The sequence below is a fragment of the Loxodonta africana genome, chromosome 7 (genome assembly GCF_030014295.1).
Source record: "Loxodonta africana isolate mLoxAfr1 chromosome 7, mLoxAfr1.hap2, whole genome shotgun sequence".
Taxonomy (NCBI): domain Eukaryota; kingdom Metazoa; phylum Chordata; class Mammalia; order Proboscidea; family Elephantidae; genus Loxodonta; species Loxodonta africana.
The window spans coordinates 65,901,583-65,923,146 of record NC_087348.1 but is presented as its reverse complement, the minus strand read 5'-3'; the positions used below and the strand labels follow the sequence as shown (position 1 = coordinate 65,923,146).

The window sequence follows — 21,564 nt, the reverse complement described above, 5'->3', positions numbered from 1 at the left end:
ATAAGTGTTAGCAGGGATGTGCAGAAATTAGAATCTTCATCCATTGCTGGTAAGAATGTAAAATGGTGCAGCCATTGTGGAAAATAGTTTGGTGGTGCCTCAAAAACTCAAACATAGAATTAGAGATGAAGGCCACAAATGGGGCCAACAGCATGGATTCCTACTTACTAAGGCTGATTTAGCTACTGCTGCCTATGGATGGCCAACTTGTCATCAATGGAAACCAACAACAAGCCTCCAATATGGCACTATTCCTTCAGGAGACCAATTAGCCACATGGTGGCAAGTTGATTACATCTGGCCTCTTCTATCCACTTGGGAACTTCCTGGTACTCCTTTGCATATTGCAATGATGAATGGTTATATGCAACAAACCCAGACTGAGAAGGGTATGAAAAGGATTCAGACTCCTCAAGATAAAGATTTAAGTTGCACCACCAGGTAAGCCACTATCTTAATTATCTAGTGCTGCTATAACAGAAATACCACAAGTGGATAGCTTTAACAGAAATTTATTGTCTGACAGTCTAGTAGGCTTGAAGTCTGAATTCAGGGTGCCAGCTCCAGGGGTGGATTTTCTCTCTCTGTTGACTGTGGAGGAGGGTCCTTGTCATCAATCTTCCCCGGGTCTAGGAACTTCTCAGTGAAGGGACTCCCGGTCCAAAGAACATGCTCGGCTCCTGGCACTACTTTCGTGGTGGTATTAGGTACCCCTCCTCTCCACTTGCTTCTCTCTTTTATATTTCAAAAGAGATTGAGACATAACCTAATCCTGTAAATTGCATCCTGCCTCATTAACCATAACTGCTTCTAATCCTGCCTCATGAACATCACAGAGGTTAGGATTTATAACACATAGGATAAGTACATCAGATCATAAAATGGAGGAAAACCACACAATACTGGGAATCATGGCCTAGCCAAGTTGACACATGAATTTTGGGAGGACACAATTCAATACATAACAGCCATCAAGACCTGCTGAATTGGTAGCTAAGGGTGAGAGGAATTTAGAATGAACAGTGGAAGAGGAAGAGGATGAGAACTAGTCGAGGCCTTGAGATCAGCTGCAGCAATGGGTGCTGTAATTTGTCTTGCTCACCTCCCTCAGGAAGTTTCCGCTTAGGAAGAGATGCCCATGGGGATCGTGGAGGAGCTGCTCTCTAAAACTGGAGTGAGAAGTAGATCTGCATAGTGCAAGGGGTAGACCGTGTCAGCTATGAGAAAGTGCCTCTCAGGTTTCTGACTATAGGGGGCATAATTGACTGTGGGCCCCAGATACTGTGCTCTGAAATGTACCCTCATGTTTGTTTTGAGTTTCGTTCTTCCATGGGCTTCCCTCAGCCAGTGACTGAACATAGCAGGGATACTAAGGTAGTCTCCTTCCTGGGAGACTTGGTGCTCCTCTTATGGAGACTTCAGCTGGATGACCACTTGTTGGCCTGCCAAACTTTCTTTAGAATTATGTGACAGTCCAAGCACTCTACCCAATCTCTCTTTCTTCCTTCTCTCCTTCAATGGAGGCCAGATTTGCATTGTGATCTGACAGCTTTCTCAGCCTTCTCTGGCTCCCTATCCATTTTCTCTCTCATAGGTATTTCCCTAATATATTCTTTGCATGTTTAATCCTGCCTTGATGTCTGCTTTTCAGAGGACCAAGAAAACAAATAAACAAATTAACCAATTATCCATCCATCAATGTATATATTTACATAAAACCATGAATTCATGCTTCTTCCAATTCCAATCCAATACCATAGGGTTCACTCTAGCCTTCTTGCTTTCCATGTTTTTACTCTTTTCTGACAGTGAGAAATCTGGAAATTATCCACATATATTTGCTAATTTTCTCTATCCTAGAATACACAAAAGGTAGTTTCATAATTACTAACTTGTTCCATGGCAAAAAATAAACCTACTAACTAGAATTTAAAATTTGCTTATAATTCTTTTTGTTTTTAACGTCAGGGGATAAACAAATCTTCATTGAGTCAAAATACTATGTTCAAAAGTTACTTGGGTTAGTTACGTCACCCTTTAATTTTGACCATACTCTGTGGTCTGGTCTGGCTCATGATTTCAGTTAAGGGCTAATTCCAAAGCCAATGAAAATGCTAAACCAATCCATGACCAGTCCAAGCATATCAATTCAGAAGGCAGTTCACAAACCAGTCAGAACCCCAGCCAGTACCATCTCAATACATTATGGCATCCAGAGTTGTGTTGACGTAGATCGACAACCATGCTGACCTCAGCGAAGAGATCAGCTCAGGCTCAGAACATAATTATGTGCCAGTTCAGCTTGACATAGAAACCAAATCAGTTGAGACTATCCCAGATCAGAACCAAAACCTGATGTAAGACGGCTGAGAGCCCAGGATATGCTAGCTCATTCCCAGAGCTCATAATAGCATAAACTTGGCACAAACATGAGGATAAATTTCAGAGCACAGTAGCTGGGGCCTACATTCAATTATGTCCCCTATAGTCAGAGACCTGAAAGGCACTTTGTCATAGCTGTCATAGTCCACTCCTTGCATCATGCATATCTACTGCTCTCTACATTCATTCATTTATTTAACAATTATTTATCACAGGCTTACTATGTTCCTGGGACTACGGTAGATTCTTAAGCTTATCTGGATGTGAGAAAATTTCCTGGAGGCCTGTGCTACCCCAGTGGGCCCAGCTCCTCTTCCTGTTATAGTCAACCCTTTCAGACCATTGTCATCAGATAAATATTCATAGATTTTTCTCAAGGCGTAGTGTTTTGCTTCATCCTCCCTGGAAACTTTTTATTACATAGTTGCATGTCCCATCATGGCCCCATAACCTTATGAACTAAAACCAAAAACCAAATCCAGTACCGTCGAGTCGATTCCGACTCACAGCAACCCTACAGGACAGAGTAGATCTGCCCCATAGAGTTTCCAAGGAATGCCTGGTGGATTCAAACTGCCGTCCCTTTGGTTAGCAGCCGTAGCACTAAACCACTACACCACCAGGGTTTCCACCTTATGAACTAGGAGGGGAAAATTACTTTAGATTGAGGGGTCAGAGTGGGTTTTTCTTAGGGAATGGCATTTGACTGAGTTTTAATGAATGAGAAGAATTCAACCATGCAAAGTATAGGGAGAATAGTGGTCTACTTTAGTGGGCACAGCTTTGGCAAAGGCCTTAGGTGGGAATGATTTTGGAGTACCGAAAAACCAACATGGCTAGAGTACAGTGATTGTGAAGGAGGTAGAAGAATAAGTTGGGGAGAAAGATAGGAAACACATCATGCAGAGTCCTGACACAGTAATGAGTCTGGATTAGAAGTCATTGTTTTCAAATAAGGTAGTGCGGTAAAGAGGTCTTTTGCGGCAGATTTGCCCAACGCAATGCACGGTTTGATTTCTTAACTGCTGCATTTATTGTGGAACTGAGTAAAATGAAATCCTTGACAATTTCAACGTTTTCTCTGTTTATCATGATGTTGCTTTTTGGCCCAGTTGTGAGGATTTTTGTTCTCTTTATGTTGAGGTGTAATCCATACTGAAGGCTGTATTCTTCTATCTTCACCAGTAGGTGCTTCAAGTCCTTTTGGCTTTCAGCAAGCATGGTTGTGTCATCTGTGTATCACAGGTTGTTAATGAGTCTTCCTCCAATCCTGATGTCCGTTCTTCTTCATATAGTCCAGCTTCTTGGATTATTTGCTCAGCATACAGATTGTATAAGTATGGTGAAAGGATATAACCCTTATGCACAGCTTTCCTGACTTTAAACCACGCAGTATACCCTTGTTCTGTTCAAATGACTGGCTCTTGGTCTATGTAAGCTTCCACATGAGCACAATTAAGTGTTCTGGAATTCCCATTCTTCGAAATGTTATCTATAATTTGTTATGATCCACATAACAAAAAGTCAAATGCCTCTGCATAGTCAATAAAACACAGGTAAACATCTTTCTGGTATTCTTTGCTTTCAGCCAAGATCCATCTGACATGAGAAATGACATCCCTCCTTCTGCGTCCTCTTCTGAATACAGCTTGACTTTCTGGCAGTTCCCTGACGATGTACTGCTACAACTATTTTTGAATTATCTTCAGCAAAATTTTACTTGTGATATTAAAGATACTGTTTGACAATTTCTGCATTCTGTTGGATCACCTTTCTTTGGAATGGACACAAATATGGATCTCTTCCAATCAGTTGTTCAGGTAGCTAGCTGCCTTCCTAATTTCTTGGCATAGATGAGTGGGTACCTCCAGTGCTGCATCAGTTTGTTGAAACATCTCAACTGGTATTTCGTCAATCCCTGGAGCCTTGTTTTTCACCAATGCCTTCAGTGCTGCTTTGACTTCTTTTCTTCGATACCATTGGTTCTTGCTCATATGCTACTTCCTGAAATGTTGAATGTTGACCAATTCTTTTTGGTACAGTGACTCTGTGTATTTCTTCCGTGTTCTTTTGATGCTTCCTGCATCATTCAACATTTTGCCCATAGAATCCTTCAAAATTTCAAGTTGAAGCCTGAATGTTTTCTTCAGTTCTTTCAGCTTGAGAAAGGGCAAGCGTGTCCTTCCCTTTTGGTTTTCTAACTCTAGGTCTTTGTGCATATCATTATAATACTTTACTTTGTCTTCTGGAGCCTTCCTTCAAAATCTTCTGTTCAGCTCTTTTACTTCATCATTTCTTCCATTTGCTTTAGCTACTGTACATTCAAGACCAAGTTTCAGAGTCTCTTCCGACATCCATTTTGGTCTTTTTTTCTTTCCTGTCTTTACAAAGACTTTTTGCTTTCTTCATGTATGATGTCCTTGATGTCATCCCACAACTCGTCTGGTCTTTGGTCGTTACTGTTCAATGCATCAAATCTATTTTTGAGATGGTCTCCAAATTCAGGTGGGATATACTCAAGGTTGCATTTTGACTCTCAAGGACTTGTTTTAACTTTCTTCAAATTCAACAGGGACTTGTATATGAGCACTTGATGGTCTGTTCTGCAGTCGGCCCCTGGCTTTGTTCTGACTGAGATATTGAGCTTCTCCATTGTCTCTTTCCACATAGTCGGTTTGATTCCTGTGTATTGCATCTGGCAAGGTCCACGTATATAGTCACTGTTCCTGTTGTTTAGAAAAGGTATTTGCAATGAATAAGTCATTAGTCTTGCAAAATTCTATCATGCATGTCTGGCATTGTTTCTATCACCAAAGCAGTATTTTCCAACTACTGACCCTTCCTCTTTGTTTCCAACTTTCACATTCCAATCACCAGTAATTATCATTGCATCTTGATTGCATTCAGATCAATTTCAGACTGTAGAAGTTGGTAAAAATCTTCAGTTTCTTCATCTTTGGCATTAGTGGTTAGTGCATAAGTTTGAATAATAGTTGCATTAAGTGGTCTTCCTTGTAGGCATATGGATGTTATCCTATCACTGACAGTGTTGTACTTCAGGATAGATATTGAAATGTTCTTTTTGACAATGAATGTGATGCCATTCCTCTTCAATGTGTCACTCCCAGATTGTCCAATTCAAAATGGTCAATACCAGTCCATTTCAACTCACTAATGTCTAGGTGTCTTGGTCATCTAGTGCTGCTGTAAAAGAAATACCACAAGTGGATGGCTTTAACAAAGAGAAATTTGTTTTCTTACAGTCTATTAGGCTTGAAGTTCAAATTCAGGGTGTCAGCTCTAGGGGAAGGCTTTCTCTGTGGGCTCTGGAGGAAGGTCCGTGTAATCAATCTTCCCTTAGCCTAGAAGCTTCTCTGTGCAGAAACCTCAGGTCCAAAGGATGTGCTCTGCTCCTGGCACTGCTCTCTTGGTGGTATGAGGTCCCCCTGTCTCTCTTTTATATCTCAAAAGAGATTGTCTTAAGATACTATCTGATCTTGCAGATCTCATTAATATAACTGCTGCTAATCTATCTCATTAATATCATAGTGATAAGATTTACAACATATAGAAAAATCACATAAAATGGTGGACAATCACACAATATTGGGACTCACAGATCAGCTAAGTTGACAGATATTTTTGGGGGACACAATTCAATCCATGACACTAGGATATCAATCTTTATGCTTTCCATTTCATTTTTGATGACTTCCAATTTGCCAGGTTTATACTTTGTATATTCCACATTCTGATTATTAATGGATATTTGTAGCTGTTTCTTCCCATTTTGAGTCATGCCACATCAGCAAATGAAGGTCCCAAAAGCTTTACTCCATCCGTGTCATTAAGGTCAACTGTACTTTGAGGAGGCAGCTCTTCTCTAGTCATATCTTTAGTTCCAATCTCAGGGGGCTCATCTTCCAGCACTATATCAGACAACTGATTAAGATGAGGACAGAAAATTGTTCATTTAATGAGAGCAATCTCAGTGGTGTAGTGGGGATGGAAACTGGACTAGCATAAACTAAGAGTAAAAGGGAGGGGAGCAAGAAGATAAAGGAATTTTTCAAGAAATCTGAATGAACAAAAAGCAGGGAAACAAGTAGGAAAGTGATTTGGGGTCATGGAAGGAATTTTATTTCCAACATTATTTTATGAAAGTTTTAAACATACAAACAACAAACAAAATTGAGAGAACTTTACAGTAAATACACTAAATTCTATAATTAAAATTTTACTATACTTGTTTCATCACATCTTTTTATTTATCCATTAGAAAGGTATTTTAAAAATGGAAGACACTCCTAGAGCATGTTTGTATTCCTACAGTGTGATTCTATAGCTAGGGAAAGATTAATGATATAGGAAAAAAAGAGGACAGCCAAATGAAGGAATAACGTCCTTGAGAAGGTGAGGATAACGGGATTCAGAATATAGGTAAAAGGACTGCCTTTTTTTTTTTTAAATAATTTTTATTGTGCTTTAAGTGAAAGTTTACAAGTCAAGTCAGTCTGTCACATATAAGCTTATAAACACCTTACTCCATACTCCCACTTACTCTCCCCCAATGAGTCAGTCTGCCCCCTCCTTCCAGTCTCTCCTTTCGTGACCGTTTTGCCAGTTTCTAACCCTCTCTACCCTCCCATCTCCCCTCCAGATAGGAGATGCCAACACAGTCTCAAGTGTCCACCTGATACAAGTAGCTCACTCTTCATTAGCATCTCTCTCCAATCCATTGTCCAGTCCCTTCCATGTCTGATGAGTTGTCTTCGGGAATGGTTCCTGTCCTGGGCCAACAGAAGGTTTGGGGACCATGACTGCCGGGATTCTTCTAGTCTTAGTCAGACCGTTAAGTCTGGTCTTTTTATGAGAATTTGGGGTCTGCATCCCGCTGTTCTCCTGCTCCCTCAGGGGTTCTCTGTTGTGCTCCCTGTCAGGGCAGTCATCGATTGTGGCCGGGCAACATCTAGTTCTTCTGGTCTCAGGATGATGTAAGTCTCTGGTTCATGTGGCCCTTTCTGTCTCTTGGGCTCATAGTTATCATGTGACCTTGGTGTTCTTCATTCTCCTTTGATCCAGGTGGGTTGAGACCGATTGATGCATCTTAGATGGCCGCTTGTTAGCATTTAAGACCCCAGACGCCACACTTCAAAGTGGGATGCAGAATGTTTTCATAATAGAATTATTTTGCTAATTGACTTAGAAGTCCCCTTAAGCCATAGTCCCAAAACCCCCACCCTTGCTCCGCTGACCTTTGAAGCATTCAGGACTGCCTTTTGCTGTTAGAGAAGGGAAGAAAGAGGACACATGTACAGAGCTATGTGAGTTTGTGGATTTGATAGTGAGAAGGCAAGGCAGGCACTGTTGCTTAGCTAACTGGTAGCCTCTCTTTTCCCTTGCTAATAGAATCCAGCACACAGACCCAGGGCATTGTGTTTCATCTAAGCCAATCTTGACTATTGGATTCCCCTTGCCATCCTTGTAGTTGCAAGGTATGCTGGAAAATTTAGTATCTGGCAAAGGATAATGCAATGGACCAGATGTGTTGGCCTGGTTTCATGGAGGCAATATGAATGTGGGCTGAGTCCTTATCTGGGGTATTTTGACCCAAAACACATCCCATAGCAGAGAGTGGTCTATTAGCATATCCCTCCCCTTTTGCCCTGAGCACACGTCAATGTTTCCAGGAACTGCTTAGCTAAGTGTGTGCATTATTTGGCACCCGGCCAACCCCACTGCTATATATGTACCTGGGAGAGAGGGAATGGGGCCCTTGACCTGCAGCACAAGAGGGTATAAACAAACAATCTTCCTGCATCAGCTGTAGAGCAACACCTGCTGGCCATGGGGAACTGATATCCACTATTGAAGCTGATTTTGTTCTGTATTTTCTCTATGTGAATGAAGTACTGTTCCATCCATTGCCTGTGTGAGCTGTGTCTTTCTTGGCCAACTCAACACCTGCAAACAATGGAATGGGTTAACATCCTAGGGCTGCTGCTTGTGGTAGCAGGCATTATGCTCTTTGCTATCCTCCATGTGGTGGGGCTCGGCCCTTGGAGGTGGTAACAGGTGTCACTTATTCAACAATTTGGGAGTGATTTTACTGATAAACCAGAGAAATTAACATGGATAATGATGGAGAAAAAGACAGGAGAGAACTGATAAATAAAAACTAATAAAAAATATCAAGTCGATCCACATATCAGCAACATTGTTAGAAATACAAAAACTCAGCCCACCATCATAGATCTACTGAGTCAAGAATCTGCATTTTAAGAAGATCCCCAGGTTATTTTGGAGCCCTGGTGGCACAGTGATTAACAGCTTGGCTACTAGCCAAATGTTGGCAGTTCCAGTCCACCTTGGAAGTTCTATGGGGCAGTTCTACTCTGTCCTATAGGGTTGTATGAGTTGGAATCAAATCTACGGCAATAGATTCTGGAATGACATTGAGCATCTTTTCATGTACTTATTGGCCGTTTGTGTATCTTCTTTGGTGAAATGTCTTCAAATCCCTTGCCCATTTTTTGACTGGGTTGTCTTTTTGTTGTTAAGCTGCATCTTGCTATTTAGTATTATTGTCCTGTCTTCCTTGTCATCTTTTTCCTTCCTCCTAGAATACTGATGCGAATAATACCAACATTTCAGTCACCAAGCTAGTGTTTATCACCCTTTTCCTTTTATTATATTGTTGGATTAATCCAATCTTCTCATTTTCCAGGTTTTCCTCATCTCCACTGAATTACTGTAAGTAATCCAGATAGATTTTCACCACATCTCTTAGGCTTTACCCTTAGAGGGTCTATCCTAGATTTCAGTGCCTGGCTCAGGAATTGCGTGTTAGGCCCTGTGCTAGATATTGGGTAATAAAAATGGGCAAGATAGTTCCTGCCTTTTACAATCTAATGATTTTTACAGTGTTGGGATACAGTATTATTTTCTTGATCTGACATTGACAGTGATTACTAGTGATATATACACCAATACCCAGGAAATAATATTTCTTATATTTTTCAAATTGGAATTTAGTAAGAGGCCCTGGTGGCACAATGGTTAAGCACTCAGCTGCTAGGTGAAAGGTCAGTGGTTTGAATCCATCAGTTGCTCCATGGGAAAAAAGGCCTGGCAATTTGCTCTCATAAAGATTACAGCCTCAGAAACCCTATGGGGGACTTCTACTCTGAGTTGGAATGTGCTGAGTCGGAATCAACTCAACAGCGCACACCACCACCACCATAACAAGGTTCCTGGCTGGCACAAATGGTTCACACTTGACTACTAACCTCAAGGTTGGCATCTGAACCCACCCAGTGGTGCTACAGAAGAAAGGCCCGGAGATCTGTTTCCGTAAACATTATAGCCAGGAAAATCCTATGGAGCAGTTCTACTCTTTAACACATGGGGTCACCATGAGTCAAAATTAACTCGGTGACTCCATTTTTTTTTTAACACCGTAATCTCCTGAATATCCTTTGTTTCTCTAGTGTCTTTACTCTTCAGTCTATCCTTCAGCACTGAATATGTCTATTTCCCTTCCATTTGCTTCTGCTGTTAACCCTTCAGTGGAGACAGTTACTACATTCTTGGACTTTCATGATAAGGTAGATAGATTGAGATCTTCATTTAGAGAAAGTGGACAAGTGTCCCTGTGTAGTAAATGAGCTTGCCCAAAGAGAGGTTTGGCCTTTGCCCTTGGTTTCTGGGAGATAGATCTTTAAACCCTTGGAATATTATGCCTGAGTGTTTTTGTTTACCTGTGGGCTTTGGGTCATGCCTGGTAGTCTAAAAAAGTGATTTTTCAGTGGACACTGGCTACAACAGAGAGTCTAACAATGTGATTAAGGGTGGGGGCTTTGGTCACAAGGTATCAGCTCTCAGCTTGTTGTCTAAGAGGCTAGAGACTGCAATTAGCCACAGGGGCAAGTAACCATGCCTACATGATAGAGTCCTAATAAAAACTCTGGCCACCAAGGCTATGGTGAGTTTCCCTGGTTGGCAATACTCCATGTGTACTGTAATATGCATATTGCAACACAGTCTATGACTCTACAGGGAGAGGGCAACTGGAAGCTCTACATTTGAAACTTTGCTGAACTCTGTCCTATGCAAGTGTTCCCTTGGCTGATTTCAATCTGTATCCTTTAGCTGTAACAAACTGTAACCATGAATATAACAACTTTCAGTGAGTTCTGTGAGTCCCTCTAGCAAATCATCAAACCAAAGGGTGGCGCAATAGTTAAGAGCTTGGCTGCTAATCAAAAGGTTGGCAGTTTGAATCCACCAGCCACTCCTTGGAAAGCCTCTGGGGTAGTTCTTCTCTGTCCTATAGGGTTAAGGGTGGTCTTAGAACCCCTGAACTTGCAATTGGTGCAAAAAGTGAAGGTAGTCTTGTGGCCTGTTTCTCTAACCTTACAGTCCCCTTCTGAACCTCAAAGAGGAGATTAACTTTGAGGTACTGGTCTACGAGTAAGAGGTATTTAAGACTAAAGATTGCTGGTTTTGAAATCCAGAGACCTGAGTTATAGTCCTAGCTCAGTCACTAACCTGAGAGAGGCTAAAATTGAGCACTTACTAATGTTATATGAGCATTACATTATATTAATTAATTTGTTATGCTGCAAGGAGGAGTCCACCACCCATTGTCAGTCTGTTACGGTGTGGTGGCTTGTGTGTTGCTGTAACGCTGAAAGCTATGCCATCAGTATTTCAGATATCAGCAAGGTCACCCCTGCTGGACAGATTTCAGTGGAGTTTCCAGACTAAGACAGACTATGAAGAAAGGCCTGGCAATCCACTTGTGAAAAACAGCCAATGAAAACCCTAGGGATCACAACAGGATACTGTCCAATATAGTGCTGGAAGATGAGCCCCCTAGGTCAGAAGGCACTCAAAATACACAGTGGCTGCAACAATGGACTTGAGCATACTAATGATCATGAAGATGGCACAGAACTGGACAATGTTTAGGTCTGTACTTGGAATTGCCATGAGTTGTAGCTGGCTTGATGGCAGCTAACAGCAACAATAAGGAGGTGGTACTATTAGCATTCCCATTGTATAGGCAAGGAGACTGAGCACTTAAGTAACTTGCCTTCAGCCATGAATTCCTTCAGAGTAGAGTTGGGTCTTGCAACAGAGGCGGTCTGGCTCCATGTTGGTGCAGTTTCCTACTACGTTGTTAATTGCTGATAATAGTAGGTACCGTTACTAGCTACTGTTTAGCAGGTTCTGTATTATCATTATTTTTTTGGAATGTTATCCAATCTTCATTAACAATCCTGAGATGGATATATTACCTATTTTTATAGACGAGAGAACTAAGGCTCAGAGAGGTGCTACTACTTGGTAAACACAAGCTTTGAAATGAACCTCGAGGCTCCGAAAGTTTCTTTAGCACTCGAGTCACTTACATCTTTAAGCCTCAGTTTCCCCACCACGGGAAGCCCTGGTGGCGTAGTGGTTAAGTGCTATGGCTGCTAACCAAGTGGTCAGCAGTTCGAATCCACCAGGCGCTCCTTGGAGAATCTATGGTGCAGTTCTACTCTGTCCTATAGGGTCGCTATGAGTCGGAATCGACTCGAGGGCAGTGGGTTTGATTTTTTTTGTTTGTTTTCCCCATCTTTAAAATGAGGGGTTTGAATAGATGTCTCAGTTTTACAGGGGGAGAGTGTAGAAAAAGGAGATGTTTGCAGATGGATCTGATAGGTGAAGAGATAAATGCTATCAAGTCACAGTGACAGAGTAAGATACTCGCTATACAGGAGGTCCGGGGCGTCAGAGCACAGCGAGGCTTGTGGGCGAGAATGGGCCTGACCGTCACTCTCCGACTGATTGAGTCGCTGCCAGCGCGGGCCTGAAGCCAAGAAGGAGGAGATCCTTGGGGTTTTGTCCCAATCCAGGGGTAGCACCTCACCCGACCAAGACCTGCTCTACGGGCTCCTCCGGCAAATCGAGGGAAGGAAGAGGCGCGGCTTTCCAGCTCGGGTCGCAGAACGCCACGTCCCTCTAGGCTCAGTCTCCCCAGGCTCCTTCGCGCTCGCGCTCCACGCCGCCCGCCTCCCCCCTCGGGGGCGAGGCCTTGTCTCCGACGCAGCCAATTGGTGCCCTCCGCGATCCCGAGCCGGACCAATCAGTGACCGCCGGGGGGCGGGGGCTGTCGCCATGGCAGCGAGGGGGCGGGAGCGCGCGGTAGGTGGAGGGACCGAGCGAAGCCGCTGGCCCGGAGCTGGAGAGTCGGGCTAGTGCGTTGTGGACATTCAGCAAGCTCGCCGAGGCGGGGCTGGTGGCTTCGAGGTGGGTTCAGGTCAGCACGGCTGGAAGCCTGGGGCGGGTCCTGAGATAAGGCTCAGGCTTTCGCTCGCCCTGCTTGGGCAGCGTGAGGATGGCGGGGGCCGAAGAGGGGGCACGCACCGGTGGGGAGGGGGCGCCTACGGCGCGGGGTCCCCTTCTCCGCTCCTCTCGCTGTCTGCAGGGCCCCCAAGCTGTCTTAGGGGTCGATGAGGGAGGTGGGCTCTTGGCGAGGAGCAGGACCAGACGCCGGCGGGGGTCCAGGTCAGCGTTGGCCACCGGGACAGGTAGATAGGCTAAGGAGGTGCCCACTGGTGAGGAGGATGTACCCACCAGGTCTGAGCTGATACTACACCCGCGCCTCGGAGCAAAGCTAGGCCGGTGAATCCTGCTCTTCTGCCGGTTCTTTTAAGGCAGCAACCCCTGACGCCTCCTAGGAGAGAAAGTTCGTGCTAGTTGTGGTATTGTTTTCCCTTAGGTGACAAATTAGGTGAGCCCTTTCGATTTTAGGGAATGAGAAAGATGTTACTTCCTTGTTGCACCTGCTAAGTGGTCACTGAGAGAGCAAATGTGGTTTTTGTGGTTGGTGCTGGTAACGGTTTTAGGATGGCTATTTTACAATATGAGGGTGGGAGGGAAGAACAGGAACCATTATTCTGACATCTGGGAGACCAGAACCTCTTGAAACTCTCAAAGTGTCATCTGAACTCCTAAATTGGATAATGTACATTTTATGCAATTGAGTAAGTGCTACCATCTGAGGCTATTAAATCCATTAATGAACATGAATGCGAAACGGTAACAAAAATAAAACAAAAAAAGGAGCAAGGAAGGTTAAATGGAAAAATCTCTGATAGCCAATTTTGTTTGAAGGAGATTGTAGACTTTCTGTATACCAAAACCCAAACCCATTGCTGTCCAGTCGATTCCGACTCATAGCGACCCTATAGGACAGAGTAGAGCTGCCCCATATGGTTCCCAAGGATGGCCTGGTGAATTCGAACTGCCAACCCTTTGGTTAGCAGCCTAGCTCTTAACCACTACACACAAGTTTAAAGATGAACTGATTAGATAGTTGCTTCAAAGAACTGATTTAAAGCAGTATGACTAATGGTATGACAGACTTGGATCAGATGACCTATAGCTTCCTTTTTTATTTTAATTATTTCACCCTCAAGACCTTTCGTGTTAGATTCTGTTAAATATCTGGATTCAGGTAGCATCCAGATTCTTGCTTCTTTTTCTTGAAGGAGATTGTGAATTTTCCCTACAGGGGAGTTGAAAGAACTGACTGTTAGTAGGTGCTGTTGAGTTGATTTTGACTCATAGTGACACCATGTGACAGACTAGAACTGCCCCATAAGGTTTACTGGGTTATAATCTTTACTGGAGTAGATAGCCAGGTCTTTCTCCTGGACAAGTTCAAACCACCAGCCTGTCAGTTAGCAGTCTAACCCAGCACTTAACTATCGTGCCACAAAAAGGAAAAACAAAAACATGGCCATCCAGTCGATTCCGACTCATAGTTACCCTATAGGACAGAGTAGAATGGCCCCAAAAGGTTTCCAAGGAGCAGCTGGCGGATTCTAGCAGCTGTAGCTCGTTGTAGCTCTTAACCACTGCGCCACCAGGGCTCCATTGTGCCACTAAACCAAAAACCAAACCAAACCCACTGCCATAGAGTCGATTCTGACTCATGCCACTAGGGCTCCTTAAAGAAGTGATTAGACAGTTGCTTTAAGAAATTGGTTAAAAGCAGTATTACTAGTGGTGTGATAACTTTAGATCAGATAACCTATAGCTTCTTTTACAACCTTAAAAAAATTTTTTTTTTCCCTAAGGGCTTCCTTGGTAGATTCTGTTAAAATAATTAGATTCAGGGAATATCCAGATTCTTACATCTTTTCCTTTATAGAAACTGTCTCAGTATCCATCCTGATTTAAGCTGAGTGTGAGTTTTCGTTTTATAAAACCTGAAGTAGGTATGCAACAAATGTTCCTCAGCTAATAGGGTTAAAACTTTAAGATAAAACTGTGTAAATTTAGAATCAGAAATGAAATCTCAAATAACATTTGCAGTTTCACTCTTATTATTAGGGTGAATATGGAAACATATTTTTTATCTTGGTCCTGAGCCCCTCCATGATCTATCTGGTCAAATTTTCTAGTATGAGTGAAAAATTCATTCCTCTCTCCTTGTAGTTGCTCGTGCTGTCCTCTTCCCTCTATCCTAATTTTACCTATCTTCAAAGGCTCAGTCCATCTTATGCTTACCTTTCTTTCCTGGGAGATCATATCACACTTTTGGTACATACCCTTTCAGGGTGCCTTTTTCCAAGTTAGTTTGTGCTCTATAAATATCAGCTGAAATGAAATGTACAATTAAGGCAGTCAGGATACCTTTCAAAAACTAGTTATTAGTTATAGGCATTAATATACAGTATCAGTACCATGATCAATACCAGTAAATTTTTATTTGGGAATCTGTGTATCTCCACAGACAGACCAAATTAATTTTGCTTTACTGAGACTAATGTCTAAATTAGTTTCCAGTTTCTAAGGACCCTTTTGATGGCCAGAGTATGTGTACAGTCAGAGTACTGGGTATCTGTAGGAATCAAGTCTAAAATTTTTAAATGTATTGAAAACAATCCTTCAAGTAGATAATCTTTTAAGTATTATGAATAATTGAGTTGACTATATTTGGAGTGATAGATGATGAATTTTTTCTAAACACTCAAAGGTCTGGAAAGGAAAAATTTGTCAGTGGCCTGAAACAGATATTAGGATGTTTCTATGTTTGATACTTGCAGTTAGTTTATAGACTTTAAAAAGCAGGTTCCTAACAATTTCAAACCCACCCAGAGGTGCCTGAGAAGGCTGGCCTGGTGATCTACTTCTGAAAGTTCACAGCCTTAAAAACCCTGTGGTGCAGTTCTACTCTATATATGGGGTTGCCAAGAGTTGGAATTGACTCCACAGCAACTAACAACAAGTTAAAATAAAAAAGAACCTCAATAACTTTAATAATTTTTGATTCAAAACAAAAAACCCCCACCCCCAACAAAAAACAAGATCTGGTGGAATGTATACTTAATTCAGAATTTGATGGCCAGGTTTCAAACCTGGCTCTGCCAAATCCTGGCCAAGTCACTTAACTTCCTTGTGTGTTATAATCTTTTATAAAAGTAGGCACTGAATCAGATCACCTCTAAGATAATTTCTGGTCTGAGAATTCTCTGATTCTAAAATTCTAGAGCAACTTAATGGAAATTGCGATAGTAGTTACATGCTTTTATTTTTTTGCAAAGCTTTTTGACTTGTTATATTTTAATTGTCTCTTGGTGGCACAGATGTTTAAGCTCTTGGCTACTAACTGAAAGACTGACAGTTTGAATCCATACTGAGGTGCTTCGAAAGAAAGCCCTGGTGATCTGCTTCCAAAAGATCACAACCGTTGCAAACCCTGTGGTCCAGCTGTGCCTGAAACATACGGGGTTGCCATCAGCCTGAATTGGCTCATGGAACTGTTTGTTGTTTTTTTTTTGTATTTTATTTATGTGAAGTACATGTAAACAATGAAGACATGGTAATTTTAATAAATATGCTCGTGAATGATACAGACAAGCAACAGTATGTTTTTCATGATCCCCAGTGGTGCAGTGGTTAAGGGCTCAGGCTGCTCACCAAAAGGTTGGTAGTTCTAATCTACCAGCTGCTCCTTGGAAACTCTATGGGGCAGTTCTACTCTGTCCTGCAGGGTCGCTATGGGTCAGAATTGACTCTTCGGCAACAGATTAGGTGTTGGTTTATTACCAGATATTGCAACCGCTTGTTAAGATGGAACAAAAGGAGATATAATGACTTCTTTGATTGATGTCCTTTTCTACAGTTAAAGGCATCAGAGATTTTAAGTCTATACTGGTGGTCTCGATACAGGCAAGGTTGGAGTCCAGCTCACCTGGTCATACGTCTGATGACTTTGTTCGTGACTTTCCCATTGATTCTCATTTTTAAAGGGAAAAATGTAGTTGAACACCCACTTACCTGTTATCCTTGTCACTGCTGCCATCGAGAAACTCAAAAGCCATTTAATTTTTTTTTTCCCTACCCCTTTTCATTGTCAGAAGTATGACATTGCCAGTGAGAAAAAGCAACCCAGGTCTCCTGGCTCAGGGCAGTGTCTTGGAGGAAGAAACCTGGGTCTCTTGCAACTTGCTGTTTGAATGGCTGGGAGGAAGAGCTTGTGTTCCTCTTTTGTTGGACATATTCCTTCCTCTGGCCTGCGGCTGCATCAGGGCTCTGGCTGTGGCAATGCTCAGAGGAGAGCTCTAATGTGGCCTTTCAAAAAATGACATTTAAAGGCTGTGTGTCCAACTGGTTCCTTGCTTAAGTTCTATATCTTTGGGTATTTGTGAACAGATTTTCATTAAGGGCAAGAGGGAAAGGGCATGCATATTTACTGAGAATTTATTATTGATGTGCATTGTATTAGTCACTTTGCCTTCATTCTTATTTTCATCATGTCAACAAGCATGTGAAGTAGTATTAGCTCAGTTTTATAAGTAGGAAAACCAGAGAGGCAAAGTGCCTTGCCAGTAAATGAGGTTAGAATTCAATCTGCTGTTTATTTTTTTTACCATATTGTCTGCATAATAGTCGTAAACCTTTTCTAACATACAACATACATGTGATCACTCTTTCCCATAGATAACTTGATGTTAAGTGTAACATATAAAGAAATATGTGTTTTTAGAATTTGAAGACATTTTATTTGCTTATTTTCTTTCCAGACTGCTTAGAAATAATTGATTATATTCTCCAGTTAGTTTATACATGAGCTAAATGCCTTGTATTTTACAGTTAGGTAGTGGGGTTTCAAAAAAGAATTTGGGATGCTTCTTATTACTGATCTCTGCCACTGAGACTAGGGCCAGGATTAATTTTAAAATTGGTGGTAAGAGTGAAGAAAAGTTCCAGTTAAGAATTTTTAAGAAAAAGTTCATTTAAGGATTTAACGGGAAAACTTATCATATATTGTAAAGTCTCATTACTGAGAAAAATAAGCTTTTAAACTGAATCCTTTTTAGTTACTTAAGAAGGGAGGGATACAGTAAAACTTAGGGACAATAAATCATATCTCTGTTTGCTCTGGTCTTTGATTCTATTTATTTGCTATTATCCTCCCTCCCATTGAAATATAATTTAGTCTCCATCCATATCATAAAAATTTAGTGCTTTTTCTTTTTACAGTGTGTGACAAATGATGCCCTATCATGTACCATTGTCACTGTAACAAAGCTAAATTTATGCCTGTACTTATTGTGTTTTTTCGTTTTTTATTTTTATACAGCTAGGACTGCTTAAGAGGCAGTTTTTAGTGAAAAAACATCGGGCTGAGATCAAGACCCATCTCTTCACTAATTTGACAGTGTGCAAGTTCTCCAACCTCTTTGGATCTCATTTGCTTCATCTGTAAAGAAGAAATAAACATTCTTTACCTGTCTGAAGGTAAGTGATCAGTTAAGAATTGTGTTTGGTTGCAATAAAAACAAAAACGGAGACTTAACAATGATGACTTAATTACACAATATTTTATTTTCCCATAAAAATAATTCTGGGAGTAGCCAGTCCAGGATAGGTATTATGGCTTCACAAAGTCATAGTACCTAAACTTCTTCCAGTTCTTTGGTCTCCTATTCCTAAGGTATGGCTCTTACCCTCATAGTCCAAGATAGCTGCTAGCGCTCTAACCATCACAGCCAAGTTCTAGGAAGCAAGGAAAAGGCAAAGAAGTATGCATCTCCCCTATTAAGGAGACTTCTGAATCAAAGCTCAGTCTAATGGCTACAGCTAAGCGACTCGGGCCTTGGGAAATGTAGCTGAATGCAATACACGGGCCTTGGGAAATGTAGCTGAATGCATGGCTGCCCTGAATAAAATTGGGCTTTGTTACTGAGGAGAAAGGAGAGATTTAGATATTCACAGGCAAATAGAAGTCTTTGCCACAGTATGAATCTTTTCCTCTTTTATCTCTGAGATCTGTAAGCTATGATTACCATTCGTGGAAGCTTCAGTAATTTGCATGGCAAAGCTTTAAATCTCACCATTGTCTACAGAAGGATATATCCATCATCTAATACTTTGTTATCCCATGGTTCATTATAGAATCCTTTCTGTCGTCATTGGATATTTGCTCTGTTTATTTTTTAAAATTACCCATAAATGCTCAATAAACATTTGTTGTTAATAAATGTGTTGAAACAACCTAATATCAGTGGTGTCTTAGAGTTGATGAAATACCATATCTTGAGTTTTAAATCTGCCACCTTCTTTTGGACTTCTTATTAGTTCTACGTGCTTAATGTTTCTTTTCTCCCCTTTCTTGCCTTTTTTGGTTTTGGTTGATGGAGATTTTTTTTTTTTTTTTAATTTTTATTGTGATTTAAGTGAAAGTTTACAAATCAAGTCAGTCTCTCATACAAAAATTTATATACACCCTGGTATATACTCCTAGTTGCTCTCCCCCTAATGAGACAGCACACTTCTTCCCTCCACTCCTTCTTTTCGTGATGGAGAATTTTTCTTTTTTTTAATAATTTTTATTGTGCTTTAAGTGAAAGTTTACAAATCAACTCTCACATAAAAACTTATTTACACCTTGCTACATACTCCCAATTACTCTCCCCATAATGAGACAGTCCACTCCCTCCCTGCACTCTTTCTTTTCTTGTCCATTTTGCCAGCTTCTAACCCCCTCTACCCTCTCATCTCCCCTCCAGGCAGGAGATGCCAACATAGTCTCAAGTGTCCACCTGATCCAAGAAGCTCACTCCTCGCCAGCATCCCTCTCCAACCCATTGTCCAGTCCAATTCATGTCTGACGAGTTGGCTTCGGGAATGGTTCCTGTCCTGGGCCAACAGAAGGTCTGGGGGCCATAACCAGCGGGGTCCTTCTAGTCTCAGTCAGACCATTCAGTCTAGTCCTTTTATGAGAATTTGGGATCTGCATCCCACTATTCTCCTGCTCCCTCAGGGGTTCTCTGTTGTGTTCCCTGTCAGGGCAGTCATCGGTTGTGGCTGGGCACCATCTGGTTCTTCTGGTCTCAGGCTGATGTAGTCTCTGGTTCATGTGGCCCTTTCTGTCTCTTGGGCTCGTAATTACCTTGTGTCTTTGGTGTTCTTCATTCCCCTTTGATCCAGATGGGTTGAGACTCATCGATGCATCTTAGATGGCCACTTGCTAGCGTTTAAGACCCCAGACACCACTCTTCAAAGTAGGATGCAGAATGTTTTCTTAATAGATTTTATTATGCTAATTGACTTAGATGTCCCCTGAAACCATGGTCCCCAAACCCCTGCCCCTGCTACGCTAGCCTTCAACACATTCAGTTTATTCAGGAAACTTCTTTGCTTTTGGTTTAGTCCAGTTGTGCTGACCTCCCATGTATTGAGTGTTGTCTTTCCCTTCACCTAAAGTAGTTCTTACCTACTATCTAATTAGTATATACCCCCTCCCACCCTTCCTCCCTCCCCCCTCTTGTAACCACAAAAGAATGTGTTCTTCTCAGTTTAAACTATTTTTCAAGTTCTTATAATAGTGGTCTTATACAATGTTTGTCCTTTTGCAACTGACTAATTTCACTCAGCATAATGCCTTCCAGGTTCCTCCATGTTATGAAATGTTTCACAGATTCATCGTGATGGAGAATTTTTGAAATACACTTTTTCCCCTCTACTAGTTTCTATTCTTGTGGTGTTTATTCTAGAAAAAACTAGAATAACTAACTTAGCAAAGTCTAAAATTAATTAAAATATTTAATCCTTAATAAGGCCTCAATAAATGTTAACTTATCGTAAAAGAAAAAATGGAATGTGTTCTAGCACATTAGATAGAAAATTAACGATAGAAAAATCTCTTTAAATACCAAGATAATGTCAAATGTGTCAGAGATAGGTTGTAAGGATTTTTATGAACTGGAAAATACACAAATATCCATACAAGAGATGCAGAGGTGAGAGGTAAGGAGAGGCAATGGGAAGAAGAGGCAACTAACCAAATTTTCTTCCATTATAAGGTCAGTAAGTTTGGCCTTCTCTTTTCTTTATCCCTCTCTTCTTCCATAAGAAGGATAAAGACTTGAAGAGGAGACACTGGGCTGAACTAGGCTGAAACAACAGACTGATGCAAACTAGGGTGGGCTGGTAAATTGTTTGTCCAAAGTAGAAAAATGTGAAATCCTAAATGAAGCAGTCATCCCAAAACAGCAGGGAGAACATTGATCCCACAGGCATCAGAGACTTGGGAAATTGCAAAGCAGAGTTCCTGAGCCTCTCAGAGCATTCAGTAGATAAAAAATAATTTCCCTAAATTCCTAAATACCAAAAGGAATCTTGTCTCCCTTTCCCTGTCTTAACCAAATCACGTAGAGGCGGACTTCTTAGTTATTGACTCATACCATATCTAGATTAAGTTTATCTGATACATATGTAAAACAAACAAACAAAAAACCAAACCAGTTGCTGTCAAGTAGATTTTGGCTTATGGTGACCCTATGAGTTACAGAGCAGAACTGCACTCCATAGGGTTTTCAAGGTTGTGACCTTTCAAAAGCAGATTGCCAGGCCTTTATTCTGAGGTTCCTCTGGGTGGGTTCAAACCACCAACCTTCAGTCAGTAGTCCAATGTGTAACAGTTAGCACCACCCGGGGACTCCACTGTGTATATAAATGCCTTTAAACTAACAGATAAAACCAAAACACATTGCCATCAAGTCAATTCCAACTTATAGCGACCCTATAAGACAGAGTAGTGCTGCCCCAAAGGGTTTCCAAGGAGTGGCTGGGGGATTTGAACTGCTCAGCTTTTGGTTAGCAGCCATAGCTCTT

At 41.5% G+C, this 21,564-nt stretch overlaps 1 protein-coding gene across 4 annotated transcripts in view; it reads left to right on the top strand.

The window, feature by feature from the left end:
* Nucleotides 1–12,576: 12,576 nt before the first annotated feature.
* The window catches only part of NUCB2 (nucleobindin 2), a 53,231-nt gene continuing 44,243 nt past the window's right edge, over nucleotides 12,577–21,564 (top strand). For all 4 annotated transcript variants that reach the window (XM_064288372.1, XM_010592207.3, XM_003411988.4 and 1 more), the window contains exons 1-2: nucleotides 12,577–12,681; nucleotides 18,029–18,186. The gene's annotated coding sequence lies outside the window, so the exon portion shown is untranslated. The remainder of the gene's footprint in view (nucleotides 12,682–18,028; nucleotides 18,187–21,564) is intronic.